The sequence below is a fragment of the Silene latifolia genome, chromosome Y (genome assembly GCF_048544455.1).
Source record: "Silene latifolia isolate original U9 population chromosome Y, ASM4854445v1, whole genome shotgun sequence".
In the NCBI taxonomy this organism is placed as follows: domain Eukaryota; kingdom Viridiplantae; phylum Streptophyta; class Magnoliopsida; order Caryophyllales; family Caryophyllaceae; genus Silene; species Silene latifolia.
The window spans coordinates 317,572,451-317,590,576 of record NC_133538.1 but is presented as its reverse complement, the minus strand read 5'-3'; the positions used below and the strand labels follow the sequence as shown (position 1 = coordinate 317,590,576).

The window sequence follows — 18,126 nt, the reverse complement described above, 5'->3', positions numbered from 1 at the left end:
CACAAAATTAACCCACAATGCCTAAATTCTCATCATATTCCGTACCAACCAAGGAAACCTACCAAATGGTACTCCTACATCACAACATTTAACCGGTAATTTCATTGCCAAATCCGCATTCATACAATTAGTTGAGAGCAGTCAATTTGGAGGGATGCCTAGTGAAGACCCTCACTCACATATGGAGACTTTTTGTGACTATTGTGATGCGATTTCTCAAACCGGAGTTACTCAAGACCAAATCCGATGGGTCTTATTCCCTTTTTTATTGATTGGTATCGTGAAACAATGGTTGAAAAGCCTAGACAAGGCTACTCTTGGTATTGATTCTTGGAAGAAATTGGCACTTGCTTTCTACAAGAAATTCTATCCTCCAGAAAAGACTAACATTTTGAGATCCTAAATCACTGGGTTCAAACAAAGGGATGAGGAATCATTGTATGAAGCATGAGAGAGATTCAAGGATATTTGTCGTTCTTGTCCACACCATGGACTTAGCGAGTGGTTCCTTGTACAACAATTTTGGAATGGTCTATATGAAGACTCCCGAAACATTCTCAATATGGGATCTAATGGCATGTTTACCGAAGTTGATGACAATCAAACATGGAACAAAATTGAAGAAATGGCGGTCCATAACTCGCAATATAGTAGGCCTCGGAAGGCTACTAGAGGAGGAAAGCATGGGGTGGATTCCATTACTCAATTAGGTGCTCAACTAAGTGCTCACATTGACACCATAAATTTGAAGTTTGAGAAGGCCATGGCTAAACTTGAAGAAGCCTCCAAATCACCCAAGCAACATGTTAATGCTATGGTGGCATCATCCTTAATTCCAAGTGGAGTATGTGAGAGTTGTAGAACTTTGGGACATGACCAAAGTGAATGTAGGGGAACAAGTGAATGCTTTCCAAGCATACAAGAATGGCACCCCTTATTCCAACTATTACAATGAGAATACCAAATTTCATCTCAACCTTTCATACAAAAGCCAAAATGTTCAAAACCCTGAACCAACATACACCTCACCTCCAATGAGAAATCAAGCTCAAAGACCCTATTACCAAAGCCAAGGTTATCAAAATCAACCCTCTTACAATCAATCCAATGACCAAGGCTTTGATGTTCAAAAAGCGGTCCTCCAAATGCAAAAGAACCAACAAGAATTTTTCACTCAAATGCAAAAAGATAGCCAAGCAAAATATATCACCATCAACAACATACTAGCTCACACAAAGATGTTGGAAACCCAAATGTCTCAATTATCATCTTCTAGCTCTCAAAGACAAAAGGGGCAATTACCACCTCAAAGAAATCTCCCAAGACATGAGTCGGTGAGTGCCATCCATTTGAGGAGTGGTACAAGATATGAAGGGCCAAACAAGAAAATTGAGGAAGACATTGTGGATGTTAGTGACAAGGAAAGAGTTGTGAAGAACTCTAAGGAAGAAGAACCCACCAATGAAGTTTCAAAGAAGAAGAATGAAGAGAAGGCTAAGGAGAAAGAGCCTATTGTGATTAGACTTCCATTCCCAAGTCGTCAAGCTAAGCCTAAGTTTGATGAACAACTTGGAAAGTTCATGGAGATTGTGAAGAACTTAGAAGTCTCAATTCCATTCACGGAATTGATCAATCATGTTCCGGCCTATGAGAAATACATGAAAGATATTCTTACAAAGAAGAAATCCATCCGGAAGCTAGAGACTATTGCGTTCACTAAGGTGAATAGTGCTATTCTACAAGAAAGTTCACCTCCAAAGCTTAAAGATCCGGGAAGTTTCTGTTGGAGCTTGTGTCCTCCACAAATTAGTGTGATAACATTTATAAATCTCCTATAGGTTCACAAGGGTATACTTCGTATTTTATTAGTTGATTAACGATTACCTAATAACGGTTGGCTTGCTAGAAAGTTTGACGTTATTATCATACAGATGGCGGTGATCAACTGGTCCCTAAAGGTCACACCTAAAGGATGTGTTTGAGAGATGTGGTTATGGAAATGTAATCACATTGATGCCTTATATGACTAAACAGTTAGTCAATGTGTTGATGAGACAATTATTTAATGCCGATTAAATAATAATTAGTTGAGACGAATTAACTGTCAATTCGTAAATTGAATATAATAAGTTATATTTAATTAATGTATATAATGTTAGCTTGGACGAATTTATATGTTAATTCGTAATTAAATGTAATCGGTTATATTTAATCAGCAAATGATAATTATACGATATTGTCATAATAATTATTATTGACCCGAATTAATAAATCAATCGCAAGCTGTTGTGTGTAGACTCATTAATACGGAATGATATAAATGACAATTTATAAATAATGCATTATCTACATGGTCGATCGATCGGGTGTGTTGGTCGGTCGACTGATATATCTGCTTCGGTATTTGGGCCGAAAATTAAAAGAAAAAAAAAAACACCCTAATTATCCCTAATACACGGTTATAAGGGAGAGGGGAGTTTATTTTTCTAACCTAATTTTCTAACTCATTCTTGCCTCTCATCAGAAAAACACAAAATAACCTAAAAGTTTTACAGAAAATTTGAGGGATCGATTCTAGCAAGAAGCAAGGGCATATCTCATATCGTCTTGGGTGCAACTGATAGGAGAATATCATTGCGATATTGTTCATAGGCCGAATTAGCTAGGACCGAAGGTTATTTCTACTTCTCTACCTTTTGTTTATGTAATTCATTTTATGACTTGTAATCGTCTTATAAATTCGTTATAATCCTTTAAGTTAAAGGAATGCATACAGATAAATCCCACAAGTGGTATCAGAGCCAAGGCCACGAATTTTATTTTGATGATTTTCATAAAATTGGATGTAAACAAAAATTGGTCTCGAAAATTAGGGTTTCGGCTGTAATTTTTTTTGAAGCCGTAGCTGATTTCGTTTCACGGTTTGGTCGATCGACCAGTACCCTTGGTCGACCGACTGCCTCGTCTGTTCAACTGAAATTTTTTTTTTTCGTTTTTGATATTTTTATATCCATTTGATTCATACATATTATTGTTTTAATCAGTTAAGATGATAATAAAATGAATTTGTAGATGCTTTGATTTAATTCGGATTAAATTAAATTGTAAATGGAGTCGTCATGTTGATGATATAAAATTCGTTTTTGCTATATAGTTTTTAGCATATACGGTTAATCATGTTTCATTAATTCATATGCTAATCGTGTTCTAATAGCAACTATAAACGATTTTCTTCATCTTAATTTTTTTTGTTTTAAGGCATTTTTGCCGCAAGAAAAAAAATATATGACGGCTATTTTATTAGGGTTTGCCGAGAGCCCCAAAGAAAAAAAAAGTTTCTGTTTTTTTTTTTATTGCCGAAAAAAAAAAATTGTTTCGTTTTTTTATCCAGCCGAGAAAAGAAAAAAAAAGGGACTGGATTCGGTTTTTGTAGAATTACCGAAAGAAGGAAAAATTGTTTTTGATTTCTGTTTTTTTTTCTTTTTCGGCCGAGCTGAAAAAATAAAAAAAAATTCTGTTTTTTTTCGTTTTGCCAAGATCAAAAGAGAGAAAAAAAAAGGTTTTTTTTTTATTGGTTTGTTTTGCCCTAGAAAGATTATACATTAAATTTACAATGTATAATAAATTATTGTGAAGCGGTTCATAATTCATAAATACCTAATTATTTTAAAGAAGTTTAGAATAATGAATGGATTAAATTCATATTACAAGTTTAATGTGAATTAAGATTAAAATTAATGTGATTAATTGAGAAATTGTCACTTAATTTGATCAATTAAATAGGTGGTTTGGATAAAATTAATCTACATAATTAAATAATTATGTATTTAGTTGATTGAATCGTTTGAATGGTTTAACTTATGTATTTTTGCAATCGGTTTTAATTTGTAATACTAAGTGTGGCCTTAGTCAAATTATGTTTTCGTAATGATGGGAACATAATTTTTAATGTAATTTGAGATCTCGAATCTCCTTTATTTTTCTTTAGTTTTTGGGTTTTGAAATTAGAATGTAATAAATAGGTTTATTATGTAAATTTATTTATTGTAATTTTCAAAGAAGACTAAAGATGGATATTGGAGCTCACTTCCGCTACATGGATCAAGATGGGACATCAAGACAAGCTTCTCGGGTCCATGGATGGATTCCAAAGTTGTATTTATGTTCATTTTGATAGGATAGGCCACACTAGGACTTTATTTGGTTTTACGTTTTACCGTTCTTATTACTTTTCATTCACATGCTAGTTAATGCATCATATTCCGCCTAAAACCAAACCACCTACTAAAATGCATGAAAATTGACACATATAGGTTGTATGTTAGTTTTCATAGACATACAGATGTCACATGTTTATTCATCATCTTAGTTTATTCATTCACGCATGCTAGATATTAGTTCACTTAAAATGAATTAAAATAAAGTTGATGGGATCTTCCTCTAAAACGGAAATTGAGACTAGTCTTTATAAGGGCAAACAACTATGACTCCCTTCTTCGTCGGTAGGCATAATATGACCCCTTCTACGTTGGGTAAGTAGTTTGTGTTGACTTAGTTTATCTCAACATTATAGTCCGAAGAGTTTCTCGTGATTATGATGGACTAAAGATAGAATTTGCAGAAATTTATCGACCAAGAATTCTAACAGTAGAATTAGCCAAAAGGTTGGCTTATCAATTTTCAGATAATTGAGTCTTGGGATCATTTATATAATTCTTGAGGAAGGTCAATTGTATAAATGCTTGAGTCTTCGCGTTATGACATTAGATCATTAGACTTGAATTAAAATCGATGCACATGCTTATTATTTATTCTTCTTTTCGCAGTGTAGAACACGTTTATTTTACTGTTACAACAAATGGCTGGAAATAACGAAATCCCAATGCCAAGTGCCACACTTGGACGCGAGTCCTGGCGAAAGTTTTTATGGACAACATGAATCAGTACACGCGACTAAAGAATGATGGGTCCAACTTTGCGGGATCGGGAGGCAAAGCACTACGGAATCTTGCCATTCTTGACGGTAAGCTCAAGTACTTAATCGAGCCAATACCGTAAACCCAAGCCCCAATGCGGGAGTTAACGAGTCACTTGCTTATAGTGATTTCGTTATGGAAGCGGGTGCGATAAAGAACGTACTCATATTTGCAATGGAAACCAATTTGCAGAGACGCTTCATTGCCCAAGGTGCGAACAAGATTTTCACCATGCTCACTAACGAGTTCTCAAAAGCACCGAGGATCGTTACTTATGAGCATACCTGTCGCTTCTTTGATGCGAAACTCCAAAAGGGCCAACCGGTTAGCCCACACATTCTTAACATGATTGAGAATGTCGAGAAGTTGGAGGCACTTGATTGCAAAATCAGTGAGAGCATTGTCATTGACCGAATGTTTCATTCTCTTCACGATGGTTTTGCCCTTTTTAGGGCGAACTACTACATGAATGACTTGAAAAAGAGTCTTCGTGAGCTACACTCCCTTCTCGTACAGACCGAGAAGGATATGAAATTGAGTGGGAGCATGAAGCATGATGTTCTCACGATTTCCAACAAGGGTAAAAGTAAGGGCAAAGCTCCAGGCGACCTAACTGTAGGTAAGCCAAAATTCAAGAAGCCAGGAAACGGTAAGAGTGGGCCCGGTGAGACTAGTGGCTCACAGGGCAAGGCAAAGAGCAAGGGCGGTGACATTGAGTGCCACCATTGTCACAAGACTGGACATTGGAGGAGGAACTATCCCGTGTACCGTGAGGACATTAAAGGAGGCCGCGTCGTTCCTGTTGGTATGTCATCTTATATTCATATGATTGAGATTAACCTTGCAAGTTTCGGAACTTGGGTACTTGATACTGGTTGTGGTTCTCATCTGTGTAATCATTTGCAGGGCCTAAGAAACATCACACCTCTCGAAAAGGGTGATGTGGACCTGCGAGTTGGGAATGGAGCCAGAGTTGCTGCTGTCTCGAAGGGAACATATGTAATCCAACTCCCTAGTGGTTTTGAGTTATTTTGAAATAACTGTTACTATGTACCCAGTTTGTCTAGGAACATTATTTCAGTTTCCGTACTTGATAAAGACGGATATTCATTTTTAATAAAGGATAATAGCTGTATTTTCTCTTTCAATGAAATGATTTATGGCAAAGCGGTTTCCATGAATGGAATTTACATCTTAGATCAAACCACAGAAGTATTACACGTGAATAATAAGAAATTAAAGGTTGGTGACAAAGATCAAACCTATCTATGGCATTGTCGAATGGGACACATAAATGAGAAACGCGTAAAGAAACTCGTCGATAATGGGACTATTCCCGCATTCGAATTTTCTACATATGGCACGTGTGAATCATGTCTCATTGGCAAAATGACTCAAATTTCCTTCAAAGGTGTTAGAATGCGCGCTAGTGACCTATTAGGACTCATACATACTGATGTTTGTGGACCTATGTCAATTACCGCTAGAGATGGTTATAGATATTTTATCACTTTCACGGACGATTTGAGTAGAAACGGATATGTCTACTTAATGAAGCATAAAAGTGAGTCCTTTGAGAAATTCAAGGAATACTAGAACAGGGTTGAAAACCAACTGGGTGGAAAGATTAAAGCACTCCGTTCAGATCGGGGTGGCGAATATCTTTCAAATGAGTTTGATCAACACCTTAAAGACTGTGGAATCATTTTGCAGTTAACTCCACCTAGAACACCTCAATTAAATGGTGTGTCCGAACGGAGAAATCGAACCTTACTTGATATGGTTCGATCCATGATGAGTCACACGGTAGTGCCTGATTCATTATGGGGTTTTTCTCTTTTGTCAGCTGCTCTTATACTTAACCGAAGTCCGACTAAAGCTGTCGACAAGACTCCATATGAAATGTGGAAGGGAACGGTCCCTAACTTGTCCTTTATTCGGGTTTGGGGTTGCGAGGCTTATGTCAAGTGGAGACACGAGGATAAGCTCGGCCCACGATCGGTCAAGACATACTTTGTAGGTTATCCAAAAGGAACATTTGGTCATTACTTCTATTCGCCTACCGAACATCGAGTTTTTGTTGCGGCTAGTGCGACGTTCTTAGAGAAATAATTTATCGAGAACAAGACAAGTAATAGAACCTTCGAGCTATCGGAGATTCCAGAACCAACAACCGAGGAACATATGGAGGAAGTGGTTCCTCCAACTGATGATACGGTTAGTATTCCTGAGGAACCTAGGAGGTCGGGTAGAGTCTCTAATCCTCTGGACAAATACATTGGTATGGTCGAGGAGAATGACGTTTTACTCCTAGAGAGTAATGAACCCGCTACCTATAAAGGTGCAATGGCCTATTCCGACTCAAAGCTATGGCTCGAAGCCATGCAATCCGAGATGGACTCTATATATGAGAATTACGTATGGGATCTTGTTGATTTACCTAATCAGGTAAAACATCTACAGTGCAAATGGCTTTACAAAATAAAGCGTTCTGTAGACGCGCAACCAGATACCTATAAGGGGCGACTAGTGGCCAAAGGTTTCACTCAAGTGCACGGATTGCATTATGATGAAATTTTTGCACCTGTAATCATGCTACGTTCCATTCGGATAATCTTAGCGATTGCCGCTTTTCATGACTATGAAATTTGCCAAATGGATGTGAAAACTGCCTTCTTAAACGGTTATTTGGAGGAAGAGTTGTACATGGTGCAACCCGAAGGTTTCATAGATCCTGAACATCCTAAGAAAGTATGCAAACTTAAGCGTTCCATTTATGGACTTAAGAAAGCTTCTCGGAGTTGGAATCATCGTTTCGACCAGGTGATAAAAGAGTATGGTTTCACTCGATCGGTCGAGGAACCATGCTTTTATATCAAGACGAGTGGGAGCAATATTGTATTCTTGATATTGTATGTCGATGACATACTCTTGATTGGGAATGACATTCCTCTCCTATCTTCGGTTAAAGAATGGTTGAAGAACCATTTCCAGATGAAAGATCTGGGTGAGGTACAACGCATTTTGGGAATCCGTATCTACCGAGATAGATCACGACGGACGTTATCACTTAGTCAGGAGTCTTATTTGGATAAGATTCTTGAGAAGTTCAGCATGACCAACTCCAAGAAGGGGAACCTTCCAATGACGTCGGGATTGATTGAGCAAGTCTCGGTCACCCACGACGCCTTTGAAGGGATTGAGTGCATGAGTCGTGTTCCTTATGCATCTGCAATAGGATCAATCATGTATGCCATGATATGCACACGTCCAGACGTGGCATATGCATTGAGTATGACGAGTCGGTACCAAAAGAATCCAGGTGAAACACACTGGATAGCTGTTAAAAATATCCTCAAGTACCTACGGAGGACTAAGGATAGGGTATTGACTTTTGGGGGCGATACTAAGCTATACGCAATCGGTTACGCAGATGCTAGCTTCCAAACGAATCGATATGATTCAAAATCTCAGTCCGGGTTCGTCTTCACTCTTAATGGTGATGCGGTCAGCTGGAAGAGTTCCAAACAGAGTGTTGTAGCAGATTCTATAACTGAATCCGAGTACTATGCCGCTTCGGAAGCAGCTAAGGAAGCGATATGGATGCGTCAATTCTTACAAGGACTTACGATAGTTCCTAGTTCGAATGACCCGATCACCATCTATTGTGATAATAGAGGTGCCATCTTCCAGGCTAAGGAGCCAAAGTCTAGCAACAAATCTAGACATGTACATCGGAAAGCTCACCTGATCCGTGATTACGTGGAGCAAGAAGAGATAGTGATTGACAAGATAGCTTCGGATGATAACATCGCGGACCATCTCACTAAACCGTTGAATTTTGATAAGCATGAAAGGCACGTTATTTCCATGGGAATTAAACGTGTTCCTGAGTTATAGTAGTTGATTATGAATTTGATACATTGTGTTTTTCTTATACTATTTATAACTTCATCGTTTTATTATAATATTTTATTTTTCATGTGGATTGTACTGACAACATTGAACACCACAAAGTGAACTGAATTACATTATATTTTGTTTGGTCTGTAATCGCCTTAATGAGCTGATAACTATGGCTATTATATTGTGCAGTCGATTGATGGTGGGTTCAACGAGCCATAAGTCAAACTGTTGACTGATCGATCACAAATGCGAGATTATAACGATACCTCGTAGGACAAATTTTTGTGACAACGTAATGGAGTCCTAAATGTTTAAAAACATTCGGTGCCAGGTCGTGGATAGGACATCCATTGTGTTCCTAGAGTCGATTCTTTTGACTATCGACTGTCTCTTGAGATTAAGGCAGTTTTTGGGTGACTTTGGTTTCTTTCTCACGGTCTGCCATAACTGGAGGCTAAGTAGATTTTTTCTGGGTCATTTCATACTGTGCTTACATCTGCAGGATTCGAGTTGAGGATAATATCCAACCTTTATCAGGTATAGTTATTTCTCAGGGCCACTCGAGGAGTTGTAACTGAAATGCATGGCCATGCTCGAATGATGATTCGTTTATCAGTTAAGTTACTCTCTAGTCGGGGAAACCACCCTTGATACAGATCGCTTGTAAAATACGACCTTTGTGAATACGGATTTTGCAAATTGTTTTACATTGAGTGGGAGAAATTTTAGGATATGAGAATCGGTTATCGCACATACACTTGTGAGGACAAGTGGGAGTTTGTTGTAGCTTGTGTCCTCCACAAATTAGTGTGATAACATTTATAAATCTCTTATAGGTTCACAAGGGTATACTGCGTATTTTATCAGTTGATTAACGATTACCTAATAACCGTTGGCATGCTAGAAAGTTTGACGTTATTATCATACAGATGGCGGTGATCAACTGGTCCCTAAAGGTCACACCTAAAGGATGTGTTTGAGAGATGTGGTTATGAAAATGTAATCACATTGATGCCTTATATGATTAAACAGTTAGTCAATGTGTTTATGAGACAATTATTTAATGCCGATTAAATAATAATTAGTTGAGACAAATTAACTGACAATTCGTAAATTGAATATAATAAGTTATATTTAATTAATGTATATAATGTTAGCTTGGACGAATTAATATGTTAATTCGTAATTAAATGTAATCGGTTATATTTAATCAGCAAATGATAATTATACGATATTGTCATAATAATTATTATTGACCCGAATTAATAAATCAACCGCAAGCTGTTGTGTGTAGACTCATTAATAAGGAATGATATAAATGACAATTTATAAATAATGCATTATCTACATGATCGATCGACCGGGTGTGTTAGTCGGTCGACTGATATATCTGCTTCGGTATTTGGGCCGAAAATTAAAAGAAAAAAAAACACCCTAATTCTCCCTAATACACGGTTATAAGGGAGAGGGGAGTTTATTTTTCTAACCTAATTTTCTAACTCATTCTTGCCTCTCATCAGAAAAACACAAAATAATCTAAAAGTTTTACAGAAAATTTGAGGGATCGATTCTAGCAAGAAGCAAGGGCATATCTCATATCGTCTTGGGTGCAACTGATAGGAGAATATAATTGCGATATTGTTCATAGGCCGAATTAGCTAGGACCGAAGGTTATTTCTAATTCTCTACCTTTTGTTTATGTAATTCATTTTATGACTTTTAATCGTCTTATAAATTCGTTATAATCCTTTAAGTTAAAGGGATGCATACAGATAAATTCCACAGTTTCTCTATTCCATGCACCATTGGCGACACTACAATCAACAAAGCTTTATGTAACCTTGGAGCAAGTGTAACTGTCATGCCAAACTCGGTGTGCAAAAGGCTAGGAATGGGAGAACTCAAGTGCGCCAATATCATGCTTCAATTGGCGGATCGATCAACGATGACACCTTTAGGGGTATGAGAGGATGTGCCCGTAAGAATTGGCAAGTTCTTCATCCCGGTGGACTTTGTTATTGTTGACATGGAGGAAGATTCCAACATTCCTATCATTTTAGGAAGACCCTTCTTACATACCGCGGGAGCGGTGATTAATGTAAAACATAGAGAGATCACACTTGAAGTGGGAGATGAAACATTCAATTTTAACCTTGACAAGACAATGAGAGCTCCCCGCTTACATGAGCCATGTTTTATGATTGATCACTATAGCCGAGAAAGTGATAGGAAGAAGTTGGCATCTCAATGCGAAGAACAAGCTATGGGTAAAGAATCACCACCCATATGGAAGAGGAAAGAGGATAATCTTCAAGATGCTCCGTCCAAGGAGCAAGAAAATTGCAACAATGAGAGTGATACCCGTCGTTGTGAGCACCAAAAATAATATTTATAATTCCTATTAAAACTAACCTAGGCTAGTGGTAACAGGGTCGAACCACAAGGAGGCGAATGTAATTAAAAGTTGTCTAAATTTAGTCTAAGGTAACAAGAGTGGGGGTTGGTTTGATTTGGTCTATAGCTAATAACAATATAAATTAAACTAAAGAAATATATTAAATCAAATATAAAGAAGGGTACTAGGATGGTCGGTTCACTATAGTTTCGGTGATAGTAAACTAAGTCGGTCTAAATCAAACACATGAGGCGCGAAAACAAGAGGTCCTCTCGGTCCACTCTTTACAGATAGCATCTTTCGATCTCGCTATAAGTCCCTAATATCACTAATACTGACTCTCGTCCTGAAAAGTGACTAATAATCTAAACTTTACCTATCTTTCGATCTCAGCATAGTTTAGTCATTTTAATTGGTGATCTAACAACTGTCCCTATCTCTCGATCTAATGGGTCAGTCACATCCTAAACATTCAACTAGTCGTGTGCACTCGATTCGTCGAATAAAGAATTAAAACAATTAAAACGAAGGTAAAACCTCACGTGGCCAGTCCATCGACCAGGTATGGCGGTCGATCCACTGACACGCGATTTCATTCCATGTTTATTCTACGCCGCCTAATCCTACAGTTCCCCTACATCCTAGCACAAGCAATTTAGCTACTCATACTGAAATTAAAGGCAACAATAAAATTGGCTAAATAAACTACAGAATTCATGATTAATGCGGTAAAATAAACAATTAACATAAGACGGCAATTCGGCTTTGGGGAAACTGATCTAGCAATTCTACAACTACGAATGAATGCAAAATAACTGAATAAAACCAGAGAATACCGTGTGAATTGCGAAGGAAAAGAACAAAGCCGAATGCAACAGTGAATTGTATTCAATACCGAAGTAATCCTCGAACCCTAATTAATAAACTCAAACTAAACGGAATTGAAAACTGAATAAGAACTTCCTCCTTTTCTGAATGTTCTAGGTTACATTATATAGAAAATATACGTAATACTTATTATCAAAACCTAAACATAATGGGGTTGCTTTTCCTCGATCTTCTTATTCACGTCTGATTAGCGTCTGGGTCGATCGACCAAGCATGGCGGTCGATTGACTACCCTGAGCTGAACAGTAGCTACTGGAACCCGCAGTTTGGTCGATCGACTGAAGGCAGTGGTCGATCGACTGAAGTAGCTGATAGTTTGCTTCTATAATCTCGTGGATTTGTCTTTTGGGCCTTGAAACACGCACCAAGCTCGTTCCTTAAGTGAATTCTTCACGTCAAATGCAATGCAGGGTACTCGGGGACGGATTTAGCTCAATTTCCTGTTGAATTCTTCACATTTCTGTAATAATGTACAAAAACACGAAAGTAGACGGAAATAGGGAGAATAGTAGCATAAACTACTAAAATGAGCTCTGAAATGCGTGTAAAACAGGATGTAAAACATCATATAAAAGACACGCATTAAACTTCCCCAAACCAAACCCTTGCTTGTCCCCAAGCAAGAACTAGACTCGATCTAATTACCTAATGGAACGAGTTCAATCTCAGAGCGAAATGCAAATTGTCAAGCCTAAACCAATTTAATGCAATAACCAACAATCAATTAGCAATGTGTATCATGCAAACGAGTTATAAAGTCGTTAAGAACTGCTGAACCGTTAACTGTAGAGACTTATCAAGATGGACTCTCACGGGTCGCTCAAATCACTCATAAGCACAGGTGAATATATAAGAGGATAGAAAGAATTCATTTTTTAGAGACTCTCACCTAACTACGACTTATAAGAACATGCCTGCAATCTAATATGAAAGTAATCTCTATGACCGTACATATGCATTCCAACCAACAAATGACCATGACACATGCCGAGGTAAATATGGATAATGTGAGGTATGGGTAAGAAGAGGCAAAACATTTACAGGAAAGTGGAGGTACAGGTGATCAAGCTAGTACCAAAACGGAACCATATGACAACATCCTTCTTCTTGCTCAAAATTCAATCGATAAGGTGCTATAGCAAGCACAAAACTCATAATCTCCATCATAACAGTAATCAACCAACTCCCCATAAGATACTAATGCAACATGGGAGCAAAAATAGCCATAAGATAAGGATTTTGAATTATGCGAATTGATTCCTTCGGAACCCAGTCGATCGACTTGATGTAGTGGTCGATCGACTGGGTTAACAGTACAGAACTCTTTTTTCTCTTTTTCGAATAATTTTTTCTTTCTTTCTTTTTCCTTTTCTTTGAACTTCTTTCCTCCTTCATTCTTTTTATCCAACAAAATCTCAATAAGAGCAAATGCTAGCAAAAACCGAGTAACAATCCCAAGAACATAGACTACTAGCTTGACAAGGGCAGGCTAAATGTAGGATGTAGTAATGGGACAAAAAGGCTGTTTTGGCAGTGTGAAGATTATTGGGCAAAACGAATAAAGGGAAACCTCTACCACATGTGTCAACAAACCACAAACCGAATGCATACAGGTATTAAGCAGATCAAGTTCATATTTATGCACATTTATGTAACATGTCTCATAAGGAGTACTACTCACATCCTAGATAAACTGGTCATAGATGTCACCAGTTATAAGCTCTAAACCTTAGAAAATATGATGTATCTTGCCAAAATTCTAAGTCAAGTCTCAAGTTCAGCAAATAATTAACGAAAACTCGTAGATATGCACTTATACGATTCTACTAATAACATGTCAATTAGCAAGGCTTAGGCATAAATAGGTGAAATTGCAATGTCATCATTGAAATACTACCGTTCCGACTAGACTAAATGCTAAAATAAACATGCAAATTTTGAATTTTGATGAAAGTTTTCAATTTTTTTTGGAATTTTCTTTATATATAAGAGAAATTAAATAAACAATGCAAACTGAAATGTAAACGTGAATGCAAGCAAATGATATGCGACGCAAAACCCTTCTTCAAACCAAATCGCACAATGTCCCCATTGTGCAAAATCATGTAATGAAGAAAAGTGAAACGAGAATTTGCGAGAAAATAAATAAATACGACAAGAAGTAAAACTTGGGAACTCACAAGACTTTAAGCGCAGCAAAAGGAAACCTCCCCAAATGAGCGTGAGCTAGGAGGTTTCAGTGGCTAGCAGTGCTACCAAAAAGTACCTGAAAAGACAAAAGGACCACGCATAAGTCCGAGAAAACAATTTTGAAGTGGTATTATGTGCACAATTGAGAAAATAGAAGAAATAAATAATATGACAGAAGGTAAAGTGGAGTAGAAAACTCCCTCAATTCCACAAATCGACCAAATACAGCAGGGGAGAGGTCGTGAATAGGTACAGCAGTCCAGGGCGGTCGATCGACCACCTAGCCCAGTCGATCGACCAGAGTGAACAGAACGAAGCTCTGAATCAGCTGTGTGCGCCGATCGATCGACTATACTGGTCGATCGATCGCCAAAAAATCTTCTTGTAACCCGATTTCTTCGTATTTGCTCAATAACTTGAGCTAATGAGGTCTAAAAACCTGCAAGTGCACAATAATACGCGCCCAAAATTGCGCAAAACCCAAAGTAAAGTCTAAAGTACTTAAAAATCCTAAACAAAATAATTAAATGCGAAGTCTCGCGCACACAAAAGATATAAAATAGTTTAAAAGCAATAAAATGAAGTTTTTGATAAAGCGCGTGATCAACTAGTAGTTGATCAAGAATGGCCACGGTATGGCCCACTTCGTCGGCTTCTGGCTACAAGAGGTAGCCTCAACGATGCTCATCTTCTCAGCTGCACCTTTCTCAAGTTCAGCATCCGTAGATCTTGACGGATCAACAGCTTCATCATCTCCCCAATCAATGACCTCTTCCGGCTCATCAAAGTCCAAGTCGGACTTTCTCACTCTAGCTTGCTCATCTTCAAGCTCCTCATCAGTGCCATAGCTCAGGCATCCAAGACCGCCTCTTGAAACGACTTACTCCTTCACAGCTGGAGTAACAGGCACCTCGCCCTTCCCCAAACCAGCTCCTGCAATATCTAAAACAGCATATTCTTCCTCCTTTTTTACGCCGATGCAGGGCGGAGGTGTTACAACAAGAATAGGAATAGAGACAGGCATACCAGGAAGCACAAAATAGGATTTCTTTTCAGAAACCGTATTACAAGTGACAGGCCACATGGGGTCCTTCTTCCTAGCTGTATGGGCAAAGACAATGGAATGCTTGCCTACCTTAAAGGTCAAAGTACCTGAACCAACATCAATAAGCACAAGTGTGTGCGAAATGGCCTACCTAGGATGATAGGTATGTGGGCATCCTCAGGCACATCTAGGACCACAAAGTCTACGGGGAAGAAAAACTTCCCTATTTGCACATGGATGTCCTCCAAGACTCCTATAATTTGGACCATGCGGAGAGCGATCGGCCATATCCGAACAGTCATGCTCGAATCGCTAAAACCTATTCAATTTTAACTTTCTAGCAAGACTCAAGGGCAAGACGCTAATACTAGCTCCTAGGTCACATAATGCCTTCTCAATAGAGAAGGTACCTATATTACAAGGAATGGAAAAGTTACCTGGGTCCTCTAGCTTATGGGGTACAGTGTGAGTCAAATAAGAACATGACTCTTGAGTGAGTGCGACAGTATGCACAGTTTCAAGTGACCTCTTTTTAGACAGTAATTGCTTCATAAACTTCATGTAAGCGGGCACTTGATTCACTAATTCAAGGAAAGGTACTTGTACGTTTAAACTACGAACAACATTTTCAAATTTATTGAAAGATACCTGTTCCTTCGTCGGCACCAATCTCTCCGGGTAGGGGGCTGTAAGAAGTAACTTAGCCCTCTCCTCTAAATCTCGCATGCCGGCATCCGTGGACTTAGGCTGGAAGTCCACAACCTTCTCCTTATTGAAGCTTGACCCCTCTTCAGACCGTCTCAAATATGAACCATTGATCAACATTGGGTCGTACATCGGAACCGGGACTGACCCATCAGCACTCGGGTTTTGCCCTAATACTTTCGGAGTTGTCGTACCCCGAAACAAGTGATCCCTCAGATTATTAGGCATTGGAGGACGAAATTGTTCAATATCAGCAGCGCCCTCGGTCGATCGACCATGTTGCTCGATCGATCGACCAGGATTCGACAGATACTTAAGCTCTGTAACTCACACTTGATCGATCGATCGGGTGTATCGATCGATCGATCGATATACCTGGTAGACGCCTTTTTCTTGCTATTACTTGTTCTGACTTTATTCGATTCGGTTTCGCCCCATCTTTTTCATCAGCGTCCTCGACCATGGCAGGCCCCTCCAGGGTAGACCCACTCCTCAAAGTAATGGCATTTAGGGTCTCTTTCTAGTCAGTTTGAGTCGGTAAGTGTCCCGGAGCTCGAGTTGTACTCTTGCTAGCCAATTGAGCAATTTTGCTCTCTAGTAGTTTCATTCCGGCCTCTCTAGCTTGGGACTCCTTTTGCAACATATTCTTCAACTCAGCAAAGTCAGAATTTTGAGATTGTTGTTGTTGCGGCACATAGGGAGGTTTTTGATATGGTTGTTGCTTGTGAGGGGACACATAAGCTTGCTGCTGCTGCGGAGGTTGAGTCGGATTCAGGACATTCTGGCTACTCCACCTCAAGTTGGGATGGACATTCGGCTCATAATACGTGTTTGTCTGCCTGTAATGTTGAAAGGCAGCACAAGACTCGAAGGGACTAGGACAATTTTCTGAGACATGTCCCTCAGCTCCACATCTTCTACGAGACGAAAGGACCATCCGAAACAAAGACATTCACATGATACATCCCTCCTTTTGAAGCTCCTCCCAACTCGTATTTGTCAAACCTCGCCGTGAGAGCCTCTAATGCTACGAAGGGGATTCAGTACTCCTCCTCGATTGCCTCTCGAATTCCCATATTCAGCTTTATGGGTGGCTAAGTCATCAATGATCTTCCACCCCTTAGTCTCTCCCATATTCTCAGCAAATCGGCCATTGGCTGCAGCATCCAAAATAGCCCTCTGATCGTCATACAGCCCATTATAGAACTGATTGCAAAGACTCCATTTTTCGAACCCATGGTGCGGAATCGTTTGCACCAGCTTCTTGAAACGGACCCATGCTTCATGAAAGTTCTCATCAAGTCCCTGTTTAAAGCTCGTGATCTGAGCTCTAATGGCATTCGTCTTCGAGGCAGAGAAGTATTTCTTGTAGAATGCCAAGGCCAAAGAATTCCAGTCGGTGATCCCATGAGCGGCTCGATCCAGATCTCTGTACCACTCCCTTGCAGCATCACAGAGTGAGAATATAAACATGGTCTCCTTTATCTGGTCCTGGGTCACACCGGTTGGTGGGGGTATAGAGCAGCAATAATCGATAAATATCTCCATATGCTTGGCTGCATCTTCATTTGCAGCACCCCCGAACTGGTTCCTCTCAACTAAGTTGATATAGGAAGGCTTCGAATGACTTGCTATAGTTGCTTCTTCAGCCATGACTGGAATTTCCGGAGATGTGACCGTCTCAGCTGAAGAGGTAGAAGCAGGAGATGTAGGTGGGTCTTCTTCGAACAATTCGTTCTCGTAGTAACTAGACAGAGTACTCAGCTCTTCCTCTGTCGGCAATATCCTAGATGATCGTCTCAACTCACGTAAGGTCTTCTCAATCTCAGGATTGAAAGGTACTAATTCACCACCCTGTGACCTGCGCATAAGAAGAAACTACAAAAAGAATATAAGAAAAGTTTAAGGAACGGATGTCCCTTAAACTAAGAAACAGACTAAAATAAAACAACTAAAAATTAGAACAATTGCCTCCCCGGCAACGGCGCCAAAATTTGATACCCGTCGTTGTGAGCACCAAA

At 39.1% G+C, this 18,126-nt stretch overlaps 2 non-coding genes across 2 annotated transcripts; one reads left to right on the top strand and one right to left on the bottom strand.

Moving 5' to 3' along the window:
* Positions 1–388: 388 nt before the first annotated feature.
* On the bottom strand, positions 389–495 carry LOC141635177 (small nucleolar RNA R71). Its single transcript, XR_012539881.1, has one exon. It is a non-coding gene; the product is annotated as a small nucleolar RNA R71 (small nucleolar RNA).
* Positions 496–17,336: 16,841 nt separating this feature from the next.
* On the top strand, positions 17,337–17,443 carry LOC141636117 (small nucleolar RNA R71). The gene has a single exon (XR_012540751.1). It is a non-coding gene; the product is annotated as a small nucleolar RNA R71 (small nucleolar RNA).
* The last annotated feature ends 683 nt before the right edge of the window (positions 17,444–18,126 follow it).